The 20,239-nt window shown below is 47.8% G+C and overlaps 1 protein-coding gene across 2 annotated transcripts in view; it reads left to right on the top strand.

Moving 5' to 3' along the window:
• The window catches only part of fid (fire dancer), a 223,549-nt gene that overhangs the window by 84,181 nt on the left and 119,129 nt on the right, over positions 1–20,239 (top strand). The window contains exon 2 of one of the 2 annotated variants that reach the window (XM_069321861.1): positions 16,665–16,765. The exons of the other annotated variant lie outside the window; for it this stretch is intronic. The gene's annotated coding sequence lies outside the window, so the exon portion shown is untranslated. The remainder of the gene's footprint in view (positions 1–16,664; positions 16,766–20,239) is intronic. 2 annotated transcript variants of the gene reach the window in all.

Below are 20,239 nucleotides of genomic sequence, written 5' to 3'. Positions count from 1 at the left end.
ACACGGGGTAATATTGGCCCCTAAGAACCACTTATCACCCGGGTAATGTTGGCCCCCAAGAACCACTTATCACACGAGTAATGTTGGCCCCCAAGAACCACTTAACACACGAGTAATGTTGGCCCCCAAGAACCACTTAACACCCGGGGTAATGTTGGCCCCTAAGAACCACTTAACACCCGGGGTAATGTTGGCCCCCAAGAACCACTTAACACACGAGTAATGTTGGCCCCCAAGAACCACTTAACACACGGGGTAATGTTGGCCCCCAAGAACCACTTAACACCCGGGGTAATGTTGGCCCCTAAGAACCACTTAACACCCGGGGTAATGTTGGCCCCCAAGAACCACTTAACACACGAGTAATGTTGGCCCCCAAGAACCACTTAACACACGAGTAATGTTGGCCCCCAAGAACCACTTAACACCCGGGGTAATGTTGGCCCCTAAGAACCACTTAACACCCGGGGTAATGTTGGCCCCCAAGAACCACTTAACACCCGGGGTAATGTTGGCCCCCAAGAACCACTTATCACACGAGTAATGTTGGCCCCCAAGAACCACTTAACACCCGGGGTAATGTTGGCCCCTAAGAACCACTTAACACCCGGGGTAATGTTGGCCCCCAAGAACCACTTATCACACGAGTAATGTTGGCCCCCAAGAACCACTTAACACCCGGGGTAATGTTGGCCCCCAAGAACCACTTAACACCCGGGGTAATGTTGGCCCCCAAGAACCACTTAACACCCGGGGTAATGTTGGCCCCTAAGAACCACTTAACACCCGGGGTAATGTTGGCCCCCAAGAACCACTTAACACCCGGGGTAATGTTGGCCCCCAAGAACCACTTAACACCCGGGGTAATGTTGGCCCCCAAGAACCACTTAACACAGGGGTAATGTTGGCCCCCAAGAACCACTTATCCCACGAGTAATGTTGGCCCCCAAGAACCACTTAACACAGGGGTAATGTTGGCCCCCAAGAACCACTTATCCCACGAGTAATGTTGGCCCCCAAGAACCACTTAACACACGGGGTAATGTTGGCCTCCAAGAACCACTTAACACCCGGGGTAATGTTGGCCCCCAAGAACCACTTAACACCCGGGGTAATGTTGGCCCCCAAGAACCACTTAACACCCGGGGTAATGTTGGCCCCCAAGAACCACTTAACACCCGGGGTAATGTTGGCCCCCAAGAACCACTTAACACCCGGGGTAATGTTGGCCCCCAAGAACCACTTAACACAGGGGTAATGTTGGCCCCCAAGAACCACTTATCCCACGAGTAATGTTGGCCCCCAAGAACCACTTAACACAGGGGTAATGTTGGCCCCCAAGAACCACTTATCCCACGAGTAATGTTGGCCCCCAAGAACCACTTATCACACGGGGTAATGTTGGCCTCCAAGAACCACTTATCACACGGGGTAATGTTGGCCTCCAAGAACCACTTATCACACGGGGTAATGTTGGCCTCCAAGAACCACTTATCACACGGGGTAATGTTGGCCCCCAAGAACCACTTATCCCACGAGTAATGTTGGCCCCCAAGAACCACTTAACACACGGGTAATGTTGGCCCCCAAGAACCACTTATCCCACGAGTAATGTTGGCCCCCAAGAACCACTTATCACACGAGTAATGTTGGCCCCCAAGAACCACTTATCACACGAGTAATGTTGGCCCCCAAGAACCACTTAACACCCGGGGTAATGTTGGCCTCCAAGACCATCATACAAATGCGGCCTTAGAAAAATGTTAACAAATATATTTTATCTCAACAGGGAAACCGCATATTGCGTTAGTCTTAATTACATTATGGAAAATTACGTTTGCCTTAATTACCTTGCTCATATTTTTATTATTTTGTTGCAATGTTGACAGAAGTCTTAAAGTGTTTTGTTGTTGCAGTACACCGTGTGTGTTTCATAACTTCTGAAGTACACTGTGTGTGTTTCATAACTTCTGAAGCACACTGTGTGTGTTTCATAACTTCTGAAGTACACTGTGTGTGTTTCATAACTTCTGAAGCACTCTGTGTGTTTCATAACTTCTGAAGTACACTGTGTGTGTTTCATAACTTCTGAAGTACACTGTGTGTGTTTCATAACTTCTGAAGCACACTGTGTGTGTTTCATAACTTCTGAAGTACACTGTGTGTGTTTCATAACTTCTGAAGCACTCTGTGTGTTTCATAACTTCTGAAGTACACTGTGTGTGTTTCATAACTTCTGAAGTACACTGTGTGTGTTTCATAACTTCTGAAGCACACTGTGTGTGTTTCATAACTTCTGAAGTACACTGTGTGTGTTTCATAACTTCTGAAGCACTCTGTGTGTTTCATAACTTCTGAAGTACACTGTGTGTGTTTCATAACTTCTGAAGTACACTGTGTGTGTTTCATAACTTCTGAAGCACACTGTGTGTGTTTCATAACTTCTGAAGCACACTGTGTGTGTTTCATAACTTCTGAAGTACACTGTGTGTGTTTCATAACTTCTGAAGCACACTGTGAGTTTTATAACTTCTGAAGCACACTGTGTGTGTTTCATAACTTCTGAAGCACACTGTGTGTGTTTCATAACTTCTGAAGCACACTGTGTGTGTTTCATAACTTCTGAAGCACACTGTGAGTTTTATAACTTCTGAAGCACACTGTGTGTGTTTCATAACTTCTGAAGCACACTGTGTGTGTTTCATAACTTCTGAAGCACACTGTGTGTGTTTCATAACTTCTGAAGCACACTGTGTGTGTTTCATAACTTCTGAAGCACACTGTGTGTGTTTCATAACTTCTGAAGCACACTGTGTGTGTTTCATAACTTCTGAAGCACACTGTGTCTGTTTTAAATCTTGTATACTACACTGAGTGTTTTAAATCTTCTCCATTGGTTTAAATCTTTTGTACATCAAGTTTAGTGATTGTTTGTGTCATAAACTGTGTCATTTAAATCCTCATTAGTGCACTGTGCGTGATTCAGATCCTCTTCACAGCACAGTGTGTAGTAAACCCACTCAGTGATTGAAATCGTATTTAGTGCTCAGTGATTGGTATATATATTCCCAGTGCAACGCTGAGTGAAGGGACCTCTTTATACAGCATGGGGGATTAGATAATCTGCAGTACACTGGGTTGGATTAGATAATCTGCAGCACACTGAGTGGATTAGATAATCTGTAGTATACTGGGGGGATTAGATAATCTGCAGTACACTGGGGGGATTAGATAATCTGCAGTACACTGGGGGGATTAGATAATCTGCAGTACACTGGGGGGATTAGATAATCTGCAGTACACTGGGGGGATTAGATAATCTCCAGTACACTGGGGGATTAGATAATCTGCAGTACACTGGGGGATTAGATAATCTGCAGTACACTGGGGGATTAGATAATCTGCAGTACACTGGGGGATTAGATAATCTGCAGTACACTGGGGGATTAGATAATCTGCAGTACACCGGGGGGATTAGATAATCTGCAGTACACTGGGGGATTAGATAATCTCCAGTACACCGGGGGATTAGATAATCTGCAGTACACTGGGGGATTAGATAATCTGCAGTACACTGGGGGATTAGATAATCTGCAGTACACTGGGGGATTAGATAATCTCCAGTACACCGGGGGATTAGATAATCTGCAGTACACTGGGGGATTAGATAATCTGCAGTACACCGGGGGATTAGATAATCTGCAGTACACCGGGGGATTAGATAATCTGCAGTACACTGGGGGATTAGATAATCTGCAGTACACCGGGGGATTAGATAATCTGCAGTACACTGGGGGATTAGATAATCTGCAGTACACCGGGGGATTAGATAATCTGCAGTACACCGGGGGATTAGATAATCTGCAGTACACCGGGGGATTAGATAATCTGCAGTACACCGGGGGATTAGATAATCTGCAGTACACTGGGGGATTAGATAATCTGCAGTACACCGGGGGATTAGATAATCTGCAGTACACCGGGGGATTAGATAATCTGCAGTACACCGGGGGATTAGATAATCTGCAGTACACTGGGGGATTAGATAATCTGCAGTACACCGGGGGATTAGATAATCTGCAGTACACCGGGGGATTAGATAATCTGCAGTACACTGGGGGATTAGATAATCTGCAGTACACCGGGGGATTAGATAATCTGCAGTACACTGAGGGATTAGATAATCTGCAGTACACCGGGGGATTAGATAATCTGCAGTACACCGGGGGATTAGATAATCTGCAGTACACTGGGGGATTAGATAATCTGCAGTACACCGGGGGATTAGATAATCTGCAGTACACCGGGGGATTAGATAATCTGCAGTACACTGGGGGATTAGATAATCTGCAGTACACCGGGGGATTAGATAATCTGCAGTACACCGGGGGATTAGATAATCTGCAGTACACTGGGGGATTAGATAATCTGCAGTACACCGGGGGATTAGATAATCTGCAGTACACTGGGGGATTAGATAATCTGCAGTACACCGGGGGATTAGATAATCTGCAGTACACTGGGGGATTAGATAATCTGCAGTACACCGGGGGATTAGATAATCTGCAGTACACTGGGGGATTAGATAATCTGCAGTACACCGGGGGATTAGATAATCTGCAGTACACTGGGGGATTAGATAATCTGCAGTACACCGGGGGATTAGATAATCTGCAGTACACCGGGGGATTAGATAATCTGCAGTACACCGGGGGATTAGATAATCTGCAGTACACTGGGGGATTAACTGAATTATATCATCATGTCAATCAAGGTCTACGGTGAGGAAGTTTTTATTATTATTATTATTATTTTCTACCACAGACGTGGCCACACATTTACAATGCTAACCAGCATATATACATTTTCTTCTGTCCTCCATGGACAGGGTGAGAGATGTGTTAAACATATAGTTCAAGGGTTTATTGAACACTCAACCACAGAAGGTGAGTCGGTGCTTTTAAAATGCTAAGCTAACCTACATACGTAAATACATAGATACGCAGATTTACGTATGCCCTACATAAAGTATTAGATGTGTCTTTTACATAGTGTCATTAGTGTGCATTTACAAAGGTGAAATGTAATTCTGATCAGCTTCCATATATGCTTTATACACATACATATACATGCACACACACATATACGTACATATACATATATACATACATATATACACACATGTATTCGCATACATTTGTCTCATTTACTCTGACAGGGTGAGATAGCTGATAGAGAAACTAGTGTGCAATTAAGTACTTAATCACTTATGGTGATTAAGGTGCTTTTACAAGCTCAGGTTATATAGTTACATCACATACATACATTGTATAATTGATACATTACATGGTTAATCTTGGGTACAAGTCCAATATATCAAGTGTTCCAGTACTCATATAGAAATTACACAGTTCAGCATACCTTAGCCCAGGAGGACGAAAGTCAGTCAATATGGGACATTCTACAATATAATGTTCAAGAGAGTGCATGTTTTCTCTTTCACAAAGTTGACACATTGTGTACTCGACATTTGGGTTTTGAGAAAGCTGCCAGATACGTCTATATCCCAGGCGTATTCTGGCCACTATAACATCACATTGCCGGGTTCTTGTTCTATTAGTCCCATATGTGAATGTCTCCTCACGATATCTATCATAATATTTAATGCTACAACTTTTCAGGTCTTTGTGAAATTATAAGGTCGGTGAGATCTTCATTAGATATTTGTTTAAGTATTCTCTTTGTCACTGCTAATGAAACACCCATATCAATTTCTACCACTGGTTTTCTGCAGGCTGACTTAGCAAGCATATCAACAGTGTCATGCCTTGAGATGCCAACATGTGATGGTATCCATAGGAATTTAATTTCAAATCTGTTTTCTTTAGCAGCTAAAACATTCATTCGAATATCACTGACTATTTTCTGGGTGTCACTACTATGTGCGTTCATTGCCAGGAGTGCACTCTGCGAGTCACAGTATATAAGTCCACTGCCTTTGTCTTTTAAAAATTCAGTGGCAAGGTATATGCCTGCAAGTTCGGTTTGAGTTGTACTTGCCCAGTCATTGACGCGCTTCATTGCTGTATGTACGAGAGAAGATTGTTCAAATATATTGCATGCACATCCGGTACATCGTCCACCTTCTTCTACAGAGCCGTCGGTATAGCACTGATACACATCGTTACCCATACTCTGAGTACTTTCAGTGATGCTTTTCAGTGTTAACTGTTTTAATAATGTAGAGTGCACACTATCTTTCTTCGGCGCATTTACAAAATCAACTGATAGATCCCAGTTATCCCATGGAGTAATTGGTTGATAAATCATTAATTGATATGGGTACATATTTAATATTTTGATGGAGTTGGCTACCTTGTAGAACCAAAATACATAATCAGATTTCGTTCTTCTTCTATAGACCTCAGGTGAGTGCAGCATATTAGAAAGTTTAGCTTGAAACTTCATGTGTTGTCTAGATCTACTCAATGCCTTCACGCCGAAAACTGTGCTAATAGACAAAATTCTCTCACTTATGGTAGGTAATTTTAACTCTGCTCTCATATTAACTATTCTCGTGGACTTTGGAGCCCCAAGGATGAGACGCATAGCTTCATTTTGCAAGGTTTCAAGAGATTTCAGCTCTTTGTCAGTATACAGTGTGAGATGTAGAGCATTGTAGTCAATCACAGAGCGTATAAATGATACATAAAACATTCTAGCAAGTCTCATGTTAATTCCATGATTGACACCAACAAGGACCCGCAAGGGCTTTAATCTCTCCCACAGTCTCCTCTTGAGAGAAGAAAGGTACCCAGGGTCGTTAATGGGGACACCAAGGTATCTGTAAGTCTCGCAGTTCTCAAGTGCTCGCCCATCTATATGATAATTGGGTGGTGGAATACCACATGGAATGAGGGCACGAGTTTTCTGTACAGAGATAAGGAGGCCACATTCCTCAGCTCTAGTAGCAAAAGCGTCGAGCAGAACTTGCATTCTAGGCTCGGTGGCAGCCTGTAAACATATATCATCAGCATAACAAATGACAGTGTCTTCATTATTAGTTGGAAGATCTTTAATAAGTTTATGCATCAGAACGTTGAACAACAAGGGGCTGAGAACCCCTCCTTGTGGAGTTCCCAGTTCAAAGTGTTTGCTCTCTGTGCTTTTAACACCATTAAACAAAACATATGCTGCTCGATTAGACAAATAGCCCTCTATCCATTTCAGTAATTTCCCTTGTATTCCCAGCTCGGCAAGCTGTTCCAGTATGATTTCTCTTTTTGCTGTATCAAAAGCTGCTGCTAGGTCGATGAAGTCTGCTTGAGGGGAAGCTTCAATATGTGCGAAGTACTCAGCAAAACAGTGTTGTGTACTGAGCCCAGGCATAAATCCAAACAGTTGGGGTGACAGGTGCCCCTGTATACGATACATATTGGTGAGGCAGTGGACGACCAGATTCCTAGTAAGTAACACTGGATCGTAATAGGGAGCTTAAAGCCGTGTTTGGAAACCTAGGATCATGCACCGTCAGTCGCAGGCTGCAGTCGGTGTTGAACAAGGGGAGAATCGTTTAGGCTCAGGGAAGACCTGGGTAAATACTGGTTTGGAACTAGGGTGGTAGATATATGGAACAGATCACAAGGTAACATGATGATCGTGGCATCGCTGGATTGTTTCAAGTGTAGGATATATATGAATTGGTTTCGGTTTATATAAATAGGAGCTGCCTCGTATAGGCCAATGGGAGTTGCCTCGTATAGGCCAATGATAGCTGCCTTGTGTGGACCAATGGAAGCTGCCTCGTATGGGCCAATAGGAGCTGCCTCGTATAGGCTAATGGGAGCTGCCTCATATCGGCCCCATCGGGAAGTGATGATCCCATGAAAGACAACTATGAATATGGCTTAAGACAGCCTCGAGGCGTCGTGGTGGCATGAAAGATGCGGCACCACACGAAACTGTGGTAGAATAGTGACAAGTTGCAATCGGGATAAAATATCACTTTTCCTATACGCGCTTTGTTGATTAAAGGGGCCGGGTACTACCGATTATATTCCCAAGATCACATGATGCAAGGTTAATCTTGCGGTCAAGAAGGTCGCAGACTCGACAAGGTACCGTAACGTTGCGAAAATCCTCAGTCGAAGTGCCGTTTGTTTCTGGTCTCTGTGGGGCGGTCTTCTGTGTAGCGCAGTAGTCTACGTTGTGTAATAACACCGCAGTTACCCCTTAACATTCTTCCACCATACAGTATCCCATACATTATTATAAATACCGCACAAATACTTTATTGTACAGGATGGGGGATAACAGATCATCTTGTATTGCATACCATCGGGGCCCGCTGCCACAGAGTGACGAAGGGACGGAGCTAATGGGCAAGAAGTGGCAATCAAGCTCATTTGCAACAATCGTCGGCTGAGCAATAACGGAACTATTAATGTGCTTTACTGGCGCTATATCCAGTGAAAACCTTCTCGCAATTTTACGACTCTTCTTCCAATTAGAATGAGTAGAAGTGTTAATTTTAGCTGTTGAGACAAGATCATCAACTCCCGTTTCGCAGAACGGATGACTTTGTTGACAACTGACTTTGGTTGAGTCTATACGCGCCGTCCTGGACGACAGCGCGGGCCCAGCGGACAACAGGGTCACAACCCCACCTTGGACCAGGGTGGTGGAAGTGTTGTGGTCAATATCTTGGGTGGAGCGGAGGTCACCATCTTGGGTCACGCACTAAGGTTAAGGTCGTAGGCAGCATCCAGTCTGCTCCGTCATGACGTGACTCAGTAAGTCTGCTCCGTCATGACGTGACTCAGTAAGTCTGCTCCGTCATGACGTGACTCAGTAAGTCTGCTCCGTCATGACGTGACTCAGTAAGTCTGCTCCACCATGACGTGACTCAGTAAGTCTGCTCCACCATGACGTGACTCAGTAAGTCTGCTCCGTCATGACGTGACTCAGTAAGTCTGCTCCACCATGACGTGACTCAGTAAGTCTGCTCCACCATGACGTGACTCAGTAAGTCTGCTCCACCATGACGTGACTCAGTAAGTCTGCTCCACCATGACGTGACTCAGTAAGTCTGCACCACCATGACGTGACTCAGTAAGTCTGCTCCACCATGACGTGACGCAGTAAGTCTGCTCCACCATGACGTGACGCAGTAAGTCTGCTCCGTCATGACGTGACTCAGTAAGTCTGCTCCACCATGACGTGACTCAGTAAGTCTGCTCCACCATGACGTGACTCAGTAAGTCTGCTCCGTCATGACGTGACTCAGTAAGTCTGCTCCACCATGACGTGACCCAGTAAGTCTGCTCCACCATGACGTGACTCAGTAAGTCTGCTCCACCATGACGTGACTCAGTAAGTCTGCTCCACCATGACGTGACCCAGTAAGTCTGCTCCACCATCACGTGACCCAGTAAGTCTGCTCCACCATGACGTGACTCAGTAAGTCTGCTCCACCATGACGTGACCCAGTAAGTCTGCTCCACCATGACGTGACGCAGTAAGTCTGCTCCACCATGACGTGACCCAGTAAGTCTGCTCCACCATGACGTGACTCAGTAAGTCTGCTCCACCATGACGTGACGCAGTAAGTCTGCTCCACCATGACGTGACCCAGTAAGTCTACTCCACCATTACGTGACCCAGTAAGTCTACTCCACCATTACGTGACTCAGTAAGTCTGCTCCACCATGACGTGACTCAGTAAGTCTGCTCCACCATGACGTGACTCAGTAAGTCTGCTCCACCATGACGTGACTCAGTAAGTCTGCTCCACCATGACGTGACCCAGTAAGTCTGCTCCACCATGACGTGACCCAGTAAGTCTGCTCCACCATGACGTGACCCAGTAAGTCTGCTCCACCATGACGTGACCCAGTAAGTCTGCTCCACCATGCGGAAGAACAACAGTCAGAAGGATCAACACAAGAAGCTGTTGTTTAATACCATCGCAGTTACCTTAACCGTTGACCGACGATCCATAATGAGTGCCATTAATGACCTTATATAATGACACCTTCGGAGATCTATTGATCCACGGCGCAAGTGAACTTTTACAATGACACGGATGGCCACCATTAATAATGAATGAGCTGGGGACATCCGTCAGAAGCGGTTGGGGATGGCGGCGATATTGACCACACCACGCAGTTATAGTGACCTTCATGACGGGGGTAGTTGACGCTCGTAATGACCATCCGGGTAGTTAGTAACCTCCTGAAACAGTGCAGTAGTTACAGTGCGAGTGGAGGCGCTGGTGGGCGTGGGGCACACAGGGAGCAGTGATGTTGTTATGGTGATGGAACAGTGACGCAAGCGTGACGCGGGGGTGACGTAATCATGACGCAAGTGCTGACGTCATGATTCCATTGACCCGCTCAGGCTGCCAAGCCGAGGAGGCGTTGGATAGGGTGGGGGGGAGGATGGTGGTGGGGAGGCTGGTGGTGGGGAGAGGCTGGTGCTGGGGAGAGGCTGGTGCTGGGGAGGCTGGTGATGGGGAGAAGCTGGTGGTGGGGAGAGGCTGGTGGTGGTGGGGAGGATGCTGGTGGTGGGGAGGATGCTGGTGGGGAGACTGGTGGTGGTGGGGAGGATGGTGGTGGGTAGGATGGTGGTGGAGAGGATGCTGGTGGGGAGGATGGTGGTGGTGGGGAGGATGGTGGTGGGGAGGATGCTGGTGGTGGGGAGGGTGGTGGTGGGGAGGATGGTGGTGGGGAGGATGGTGGTGGGGAGGCTGGTGGTGGGGAGGCTGGTGGTGGGGAGGCTGGTGGTGGGGAGAGGCTGGTGCTGGGGAGGCTGGTGGTGGGGAGAGGCTGGTGGTAGGGAGGATGGTGGTGGGGAGGCTGGTGGTGGGGAGGTTGGTGGTGGGGAGGCTGATGGTGGGGAGAGGCTGGTGCTGGGGAGGCTGGTGGTGGGGAGAGGCTGGTGCTGGGGAGGCTGGTGGTGGGGAGGATGGTGGTGGGGAGGCTGATGGTGGGGAGAGGCTGGTGCTGGGGAGGCTGGTGGTGGGGAGAGGCTGGTGGTGGGGAGGCTGGTGGTGGGGAGAGGCTGGTGCTGGGGAGGCTGGTGGTGGGGAGAAGCTGGTGGTGGGGAGAGGCTGGTGGTGGGGAGGCTGGTGGTGGGGAGAGGCTGGTGGTGGGGAGAGGCTGGTGGTGGGGAGGCTGGTGGTGGGGAGGCTGGTGCTGGGGAGGCTGGTGGTGGGGAGAGGCTGGTGGTGGGGAGGCTGGTGGTGGGGAGGCTGGTGGTGGGGAGAGGCTGGTGGTGGGGAGAGGCTGGTGGTGGGGAGGCTGGTGGTGGGGAGAGGCTGGTGGTGGGGAGGATGGTGGTGGGGAGGCTGGTGGTGGGGAGAAGCTGGTGGTGGGGAGAGGCTGGTGGTGGGGAGGCTGGTGGTGGGGAGAGGCTGGTGGTGGGGAGGCTGGTGGTGGGGAGGGTGGTGGTGGGGAGGGTGGTGGTGGAGAGGTTGGTGGTGGGGAGAGGCTGGTGGTGGGGAGAGGCTGGTGGTGGGGAGGGTGGTGGTGGGAAGAAGCTGGTGGTGGGGAGAGGCTGGTGGTGGGGAGAGGCTGGTGGTGGGGAGAGGCTGGTGGTGGGGAGAGGCTGGTGGTGGGGAGGCTAGTGGTGGGGAGGCTGGTGGTGGGGAGAGGCTGGTGGTGGGGAGAGGCTGGTGGTGGGGAGGCTGGTGGTGGGGAGGGTGGTGGTGGGGAGGCTGGTGGTGGGGAGAGGCTGGTGGTGGGGAGAGGCTGGTGGTGGGGAGGGTGGTGGTGGGGATGGTGGTGGTGGGGAGGCTGGTGGTGGGGAGGGTGGTGGTGGGGAGGGTGGTGGTGGAGAGGCTGGTGGTGGGGAGGCTGGTGGTGGGGAGAGGCTGGTGGTGGGGAGGCTGGTGGTGGGGAGGGTGGTGGTGGGGAGGCTGGTGGTGGGGAGGGTGGTGGTGGAGAGGCTGGTGGTGGTGAGGCTGGTGGTGGGGAGAGGCTGGTGGTGGGGAGGCTGGTGGTGGGGAGGCTGGTGGTGGGGAGGGTGGTGGTGGGGAGGCTGGTGGTGGGGAGGGTGGTGGTGGAGAGGCTGGTGGTGGGGAGGCTGGTGGTGGGGAGAGGCTGGTGGTGGCGAGGGTGGTGGTGGAGAGGCTGGTGGTGGGGAGGCTGGTGGTGGGGAGGCTGGTGGTGGGGAGAGGCTGGTGGTGGGGAGAGGCTGGTGTTTTTTTTATTATTATTTTCTACCACAGATGTGGCCACACATTTACAATGCTAACCAGCATATATACATTTTCTTCTGTCCTCCATGGACAGGGTTAGAAAAGTGTTAAACATATAGTTCAAGGGTTTATTGAACACTCAACCACAGAAGGTGATTCGGTGCTTTTAAAATGCTAAGCTAACCTTCATACGTAAATACATAGATACACAGATTTACGTATACCCTACATAAAGTGTTAGATGTGTCTTTTACATAGTGTCATTAATGTACATTCACAAAGGTGAAATGTAAATCTGATCAGCTTCCATATATACTTTATACCCATACATATACATACACACACACACATATACATACATATATACACACACACACATGCATTCACATACATTTGTCTCATTTACTCTGACAGGGTGAGGTGGCTGATAAAGAAACTAGTGTGCAATTAAGCACATAATCACTGAAGGTGATTAAGGTGCTTTTACAAGCTCAGGTTATATAGTTACATCACATACATACATTGTATAATTGATACATTACATGGTTAATCTTGGGTACAAGTCCAATATATCAAGTGTTCCAGTACTCATATAGAAATTACACAGTTCAGCATACCTTAGCCCAGGAGGACGAAAGTCAGTCAATATGGGACATTCTACAATATAATGTTCAAGAGAGTGCATGTTTTCTCTTTCACAAAGTTGACACATTGTGTACTCGACATTTGGGTTTTGAGAAAGCTGCCAGATACGTCTATATCCCAGGCGTATTCTGGCCACTATAACATCACATTGCCGGGTTCTTGTTCTATTAGTCCCATATGTGAATGTCTCCTCACGATATCTATCATAATATTTAATGCTACAACTTTCAGGTCTTTGAGAATTTGTTAGGTCGGTGAGATTTTCATTAGATATTTGTTTTAGTATTCTCTTTGTCACTGCTAATGAAACACCCATATCAATTTCTACCACTGGTTTTCTACAGGCTGACTTAGCAAGCATATCAACAGTGTCATGCCTTGAGATGCCAACATGTGATGGTATCCATAGGAATTTAATCTCAAATCTGTTTTCTTTGGCAGCTAAAACATTCATTCGAATATCACTGACTATTTTCTGGGTGTCACTACTATGTGCGTTCAATGCCAGGAGTGCACTCTGCGAGTCACAGTATATAAGTCCACTGCCTTTGTCTTTTAAAAATTCAGTGGCAAGGTATATGCCTGCAAGTTCGGTTTGAGTTGTACTTGCCCAGTCATTGACGCGCTTCATTGCTGTATGTACGAGAGAAGATTGTTCAAATATGTTACATGCACATCCGGTACATCGTCCACCTTCTTCTACAGAGCCGTCGGTATAGCACTGATAAACATCGTTACCCATACTCTGAGTACTTTCAGTGATGCTTTTGAGTGTTAACTGTTTTAATAATATAGTGAGCACACTATCTTTCTTGGGCGCATTTACAAAATCAACTGATAGATCCTAGTTATCCCATGGAGTAATTGGCTGATTAATCATTAGTTGAGTTGGGTACATATTTAATATTTTGATGGAGTTGGCTACCTTGTAGAACCAATATACATAATCAAATTTCGTTCTTCTTCTATAGACCTCAGGTGAGTGCAGCATATTAGAAAGTTTAGCTTGAAACTTCATGTGTTGTCTAGATCTACTCAATGCCTTCACGCCGAAAACTGTTCTAAGACACAATTATCTCACTTATGGTAGGTAATTTTAACTCTGCTCTCATATTAACTATTCTCGTGGACTTTGGAGCCCCAAGGATGAGACGCATAGCTTCATTTTGCAAGGTTTCAAGAGATTTCAGCTCTTTGTCAGTATATAGTGTGAGATGTAGAGCATTGTAGTCAATCACAGAGCGTATAAATGATACATAAAACATTCTAGCAAGTCTCACGTTAAGTCCATGATTGACACCAACAAGGACCCGCAAGGGCTTTAATCTCTCCCAAAGTCTCTGGGTACAAAGGTACCCAGGGTCGTTAATCGGGACACCAAGGTATCTGTAAGACTCGCAGTTCTCAAGTGCTCGCCCATCTATATGATAATTGGCTGGTGGAATACCACATGGAATGAGGGCACGAGTTTTCTGTACAGCTGGGCTGGTGCTGGGGAGGCTGGTGGTGGGGAGAGGCTGGTGGTGGGGAGGATGGTGGTGGGGAGGCTGGTGGTGGGGAGAGGCTGGTGATGGGGAGGCTGGTGGTGGGGAGAAGCTGGTGCTGGGGAGAGGCTGATGGTGGGGAGAGACTGATGGTGGGGAGAGACTGGTGGTGGTGGAGAGACTGATGGTGGGGAGAGACTGGTGGTGGGGAGAGGCTGGTGGTGGGGGAGGGTGGTGGTGGGGGAGCAGGGAGGGGGCGCCCACAACACGGGGTGCACCACTTGACAACGTGAACACGGCGACAGTTTGTGTTAACGTTTCTCGGACTCATTCACGTTTGCAACTTCAATTTAACTCATCTTTTATTTTCTCAGTTTCAAGAAGCTTTCCTTGTTCACATTGTCTATTGTTCACTTTATGTGTTCTGTCATGTTGTGTCCACCGTGTTCTGTCTCGTTATGTCCACCGTGTTCTGTCATGTTGTGTCCACCGTGTTCTGTCTCGTTATGTCCACCGTGTTCTGTCATGTTGTGTCCACCGTGTTCTGTCTCGTTATGTCCACCGTGTTCTGTCTCGTTATGTCCACCGTGTTCTGTCTCGTTATGTCCACCGTGTTCTGTCTCGTTATGTCCACCGTGTTCTGTCTCGTTATGTCCACCGTGTTCTGTCATGTTGTGTCCACCGTGTTCTGTCTCGTTATGTCCACCGTGTTCTGTCATGTTGTGTCCACCGTGTTCTGTCTCGTTATGTCCACCGTGTTCTGTCTCGTTATGTCCACCGTGTTCTGTCTCGTTATGTCCACCGTGTTCTGTCTCGTTATGTCCACCGTGTTCTGTCTCGTTATGTCCACCGTGTTCTGTCATGTTGTGTCCACCGTGTTCTGTCTCGTTATGTCCACCGTGTTCTGTCATGTTGTGTCCACCGTGTTCTGTCATGTTGTGTCCACCGTGTTCTGTCATGTTATGTCCACCGTGTTCTGTCATGTTGTGTCCACCGTGTTCTGTCTCGTTATGTCCACCGTGTTCTGTCATGTTGTGTCCACCGTGTTCTGTCATGTTGTGTCCACCGTGTTCTGTCTCGTTATGTCCACCGTGTTCTGTCATGTTGTGTCCACCGTGTTCTGTCATGTTGTGTCCACCGTGTTCTGTCTCGTTATGTCCACCGTGTTCTGTCATGTTGTGTCCACCGTGTTCTGTCATGTTGTGTCCACCGTGTTCTGTCTCGTTATGTCCACCGTGTTCTGTCATGTTGTGTCCACCGTGTTCTGTCTCGTTATGTCCACCGTGTTCTGTCATGTTGTGTCCACCGTGTTCTGTCATGTTGTGTCCACCGTGTTCTGTCTCGTTATGTCCACCGTGTTCTGTCATGTTGTGTCCACCGTGTTCTGTCATGTTGTGTCCACCGTGTTCTGTCATGTTGTGTCCACCGTGTTCTGTCATGTTGTGTCCACCGTGTTCTGTCTCGTTATGTCCACCGTGTTCTGTCATGTTGTGTCCACCGTGTTCTGTCTCGTTATGTCCACCGTGTTCTGTCATGTTGTGTCCACCGTGTTCTGTCATGTTGTGTCCACCGTGTTCTGTCTCGTTATGTCCACCGTGTTCTGTCATGTTGTGTCCACCGTGTTCTGTCTCGTTATGTCCACCGTGTTCTGTCATGTTGTGTCCACCGTGTTCTGTCTCGTTATGTCCACCGTGTTCTGTCATGTTGTGTCCACCGTGTTCTGTCTCGTTATGTCCACCGTGTTCTGTCATGTTGTGTCCACCGTGTTCTGTCTCGTTATGTCCACCGTGTTCTGTCATGTTGTGTCCACCGTGTTCTGTCATGTTGTGTCCACCGTGTTCTGTCTCGTTATGTCCACCGTGTTCTGTCTCGTTATGTCCACCGTGTTCTGTCATGTTATCCCAACTGGTGTCTAGTATGTCACTCTCTTGTGAGCAACTGTATCAAACACTTGTTGACAGTCTAGGAAGATGCAGTTTACCCAGCCGTCTTTCACCTGTCATATTTTGGTGACATTCTCAGAGAAGAGAATTAATGGTTACTAGGCATGAATTTCTTCATCACAACCCACCTTGTCCTCCATAACCACGTCTATGCTTTCCATTATTCTCACCCCTGATTATTTTCTTCATTACTGTGCTAGAAATCCGTGTCAGTGACACTGGTTTATAATTTAGTGCCCCCTGTCGAGCCTCTTTTTTAGAAAACTGGGACTACGGTTGCCATAGAGGACAGAAGAAAATGTATATATGCTGGTTAGCATTGTAAATGTGTGGCCACGTCTGTGGTAGAAAAATAATAATAATGAAAAAAAAAACTACGTTTGCCTTTTCCAGGTTTCCGGAAGAGTTGCAGCCTGGAGTGATTTACTGGACATGTTAGTGAGCGGGTGACAAAGGTCCCGTGCGGCTTCCCTCAACACCCATGATGATATCAGGTGTGGCTCTACTGCTTTCTTACCTCACCTTCCTACAGGTATTTTGTTTGGTTTACTTCTCCAGTGATGTTTATATTATTGTTGCTCGTGGTCACCTGTCGTCCTCCACCTTCGGTCTCCACACTAGTTTTCTATCTTATAGAGAATTGTCTTGTATCTTGTAACCTCTTGTTTGGCTCCCCACACACACACACACACACACACACACACACACACACACACACACACACACACACACACACACACACACACACACACACACACACATCTAGTCAAGGATAAGACTAAACTGGAAAAGGTTCAAAGGTTTGCCACCAGACTAGTACCCGAGCTGAGAGGTATGAGCTACGAGGAGAGACTACGGGAATTAAACCTCACTTCGCTGGAAGACAGAAGAGTTAGGGGGGACATGATCACCACATTTAAGATTCTGAAGGGAATTGATAGGGTAGATAAAGACAGTCTATTTAACACAAGAGGACACAGGTGGAAAAAGAGCGCCCAAATGAGCCACAGAGATATTAGAAAGAACTTTTTTAGTGTCAGAGTGGTTGACAAATGGAATGCATTAGGCAGTGATGTGGTGGAGGCTGACTCCATACACAGTTTCAAGTGTAGATATGATAGAGCCCGATAGGCTCAGGAATCTGTACACCTGTTGATTGACGGTTGAGAGGCGGGACCAAAGAGCCAGAGCTCAACCCCCGCAAACACAACTAGGTGAGTACAACTAGGTGAGTATACACACACACACACACACACACACACACACACACACACACACACACACACACACACACACACACACACACACACACACACACCTCGTCACTGTCTGTGAGACAAATCTATCGTCTCCTCAGCCAGATCACACCATCTTCTTCCTTATGTGGCTTTACAACAGCCACCGCTGGTCCATAATTTGTGACTGTTGCGCCCAAATTGCTGTTCTCTTGGCCCCTATTTACCTACCTTCAGTGGCTCTCCAGAGTGCTCCACGCTCAGTTGTAAGGGCTGCTTCCATGCTGTTTAGAGGGCTGGGCTGTTTAAATTTTTTGTCATTGGCAATTTAACCTGACGTCCCTTAAAGTCTCATGCCAATATATCGTTTTTTTACAGTATTTGGTTTGACGGGATTTATACATTAGGCTGCATTTCTCATCTCTTCATTACTATAGTGAATGAGAGCAGCCAGGTAGTCGTAGGCTTCTACAGCCATCTCGTGAATCCTAATAACTTTAAAGTCTTTGTTGATATATGCTCATAGCTTAGTAACTTACTGTTGTAAGCGATCTTTATCAAAATATTGTATTTATACAGAAAGATACATTTCAGTCTCGATACTACCCTATTGTTACCTTCTTACAACTTCTTAGCAAGTTGTTGCATCTTATTATAAGAGTTTTATGACGTGTTAGAACGTTGTTACAACTTGTTAGGTGTAACAACGTCGTAATGTCTTCGTGTGTTTGGCTGGCGATCAATGTAAAGACACGACCATTTATAAATACACAAAAGTATGGATATATCCATATAGATACATCTAAGAATGGGGAAATCCATGTAGAGATGCCTCTAATAATGAATACACCCATGTATGAATACACGTAAGAACGTATACATCCATGTATGAGTTAACGCCACAACCCGAGGCGTCTGAGCGCCAGAACACACCCCAGAATAATGCCTTCTTGTAGCACCTTAACTAACAATCCACACTTCCTCATCCTGCCCCCTGACCGCTGGCTCTTCTAGTGCTGCCTTGGCTGCACTTGACTTCAATATATTAACATTCACTTGATAACTGCATCCTTAACACAGCATGAGAGAGAGAGAGAGAGAGAGAGAGAGAAGAGAGAGAGAGAGAGAGAGTGAGAGAGAGAGAGAGAGAGAGAGAGAGAGAGAGTGGAGAGAAGAGATGGCGCCAGTGGTGAGAACGTTAAACAAGAGGATATAATTAATTAAGGAATAATAACGCTTTCACACGTGGAAGGAGAGAGGAGAGGGGTGATAAAGGATGATAAGGAGATGTGAGAGAATGGTAGAGATAATGAACAATAGACACGAGAACACGACAAGAACAAGAGGAAGATGCAAACAACAAAAATGTATTACAAACAAACGAATAAAAAATGAAAATTGTGAGGGTGTGAAAAATACGAATTTCTCAATGCAGCTTCTCCCCTAAGGTCCACTGTGGCCCCAGGTCCACTGTGGCCCCAGGTCCACTGTGGCCCCAGGTCCACTGTGGCCCCAGGTCCACTGTGACACCAGGTCCACTGTGGCCCCAGGTCCACTGTGGCCCCAGGTCCACTGTGGCCCCAGGTCCACTGTGGCCCCAGGTCCACTGTGGCCCCAGGTCCACTGTGGCCCCAGGTCCACTGTGACACCAGATCCACTGTGGCCCCAGGTCCACTGTGGCCCCAGGTCCACTGTGGCCCCAGGTCCACTGTGACACCAGGTCCACTGTGGCCCCAGGTCCACTGTGGCCCCAGGTCCACTGTGGCCCCAGGTCCACTGTGGCCCCAGGTCCACTGTGGCCCCAGGTCCACTGTGACACCAGGTCCACTGTGGCCCCAGGTCCACTGTGGCCCCAGGTCCACTGTGGCCCCAGGTCCACTGTGGCCCCAGGTCCACTGTGGTCCCAGGTCCACTGTGGCCCCAGGTCCACTGTGGCCCCAGGTCCACTGTGGCACCAGGTCCACTGTGGCCCCAGGTCCACTGTGGCCCTCGGTCCACTGTGGCCCTCGGTCCACTGTTGGACAGTGGTCTTCGTCTTCGGCTCAATCTCCGGTCTTGGCAGAAACGATTGGGTACGTTTCCTTTGACCTGATGTTCCTGTTCACCTATCAGTAACGTAAGTACCCGGGACTTAGGCAACTGTTGTGGGTTGCAGCCTCGGGAAGGTCACTAGTTTCTGCGAACCAGGACAAGATCGTATCTATGTCCTCTCTTCTTCCTCTCCCCGTGTCTCTGTTTCCTCTCCGTGAGGTATTCCCTTGTCCCTTCGTAAATAAGAATGTGAGAGTATTGTTGGTGGTTGGAGGAAAGTGGTTAATGTATCATATTGTGAGAGTGTTGAGGCGTGTGTGACCACCTTAATTGTGGGCGTCTGGAAGTGTGGGGGAGAGGGGGGAGGGTGGGGGTGGTGGTGGGGGTGAGGGGGTGGTGGTGGGGGTGAGAGGGTAGTGGTGGGGGTGATGAGGGTGGTGGTAGTGGTAAGGGTGGTGGTAGTGGTACTTACCTATCCGTGACAAAAGGAAGTGAGGGCTATAGGTCTTCATGCCCCGCCCAGTAGGGAACCTTGTGCCTGTTGAGTTATGATTGAATTACTCTGACGTTCGAATTGTTGGTTGAACCTGGTCTTAAAGTTGTGGATGGAGGTGGCTTCCACAACTTACTTGAGTGCATTCTACTTTACTGGTGTGAGAATTTCATTACATTTCATCGATTAATTTTAGTTGCCAACGTCCA

Source organism: Procambarus clarkii, chromosome 10 (assembly GCF_040958095.1).
Source record: "Procambarus clarkii isolate CNS0578487 chromosome 10, FALCON_Pclarkii_2.0, whole genome shotgun sequence".
Lineage (NCBI taxonomy): Eukaryota > Metazoa > Arthropoda > Malacostraca > Decapoda > Cambaridae > Procambarus > Procambarus clarkii.
Note: the sequence above shows the minus strand (reverse complement) of the source record. Positions and strands in the feature narration are given on the sequence as shown.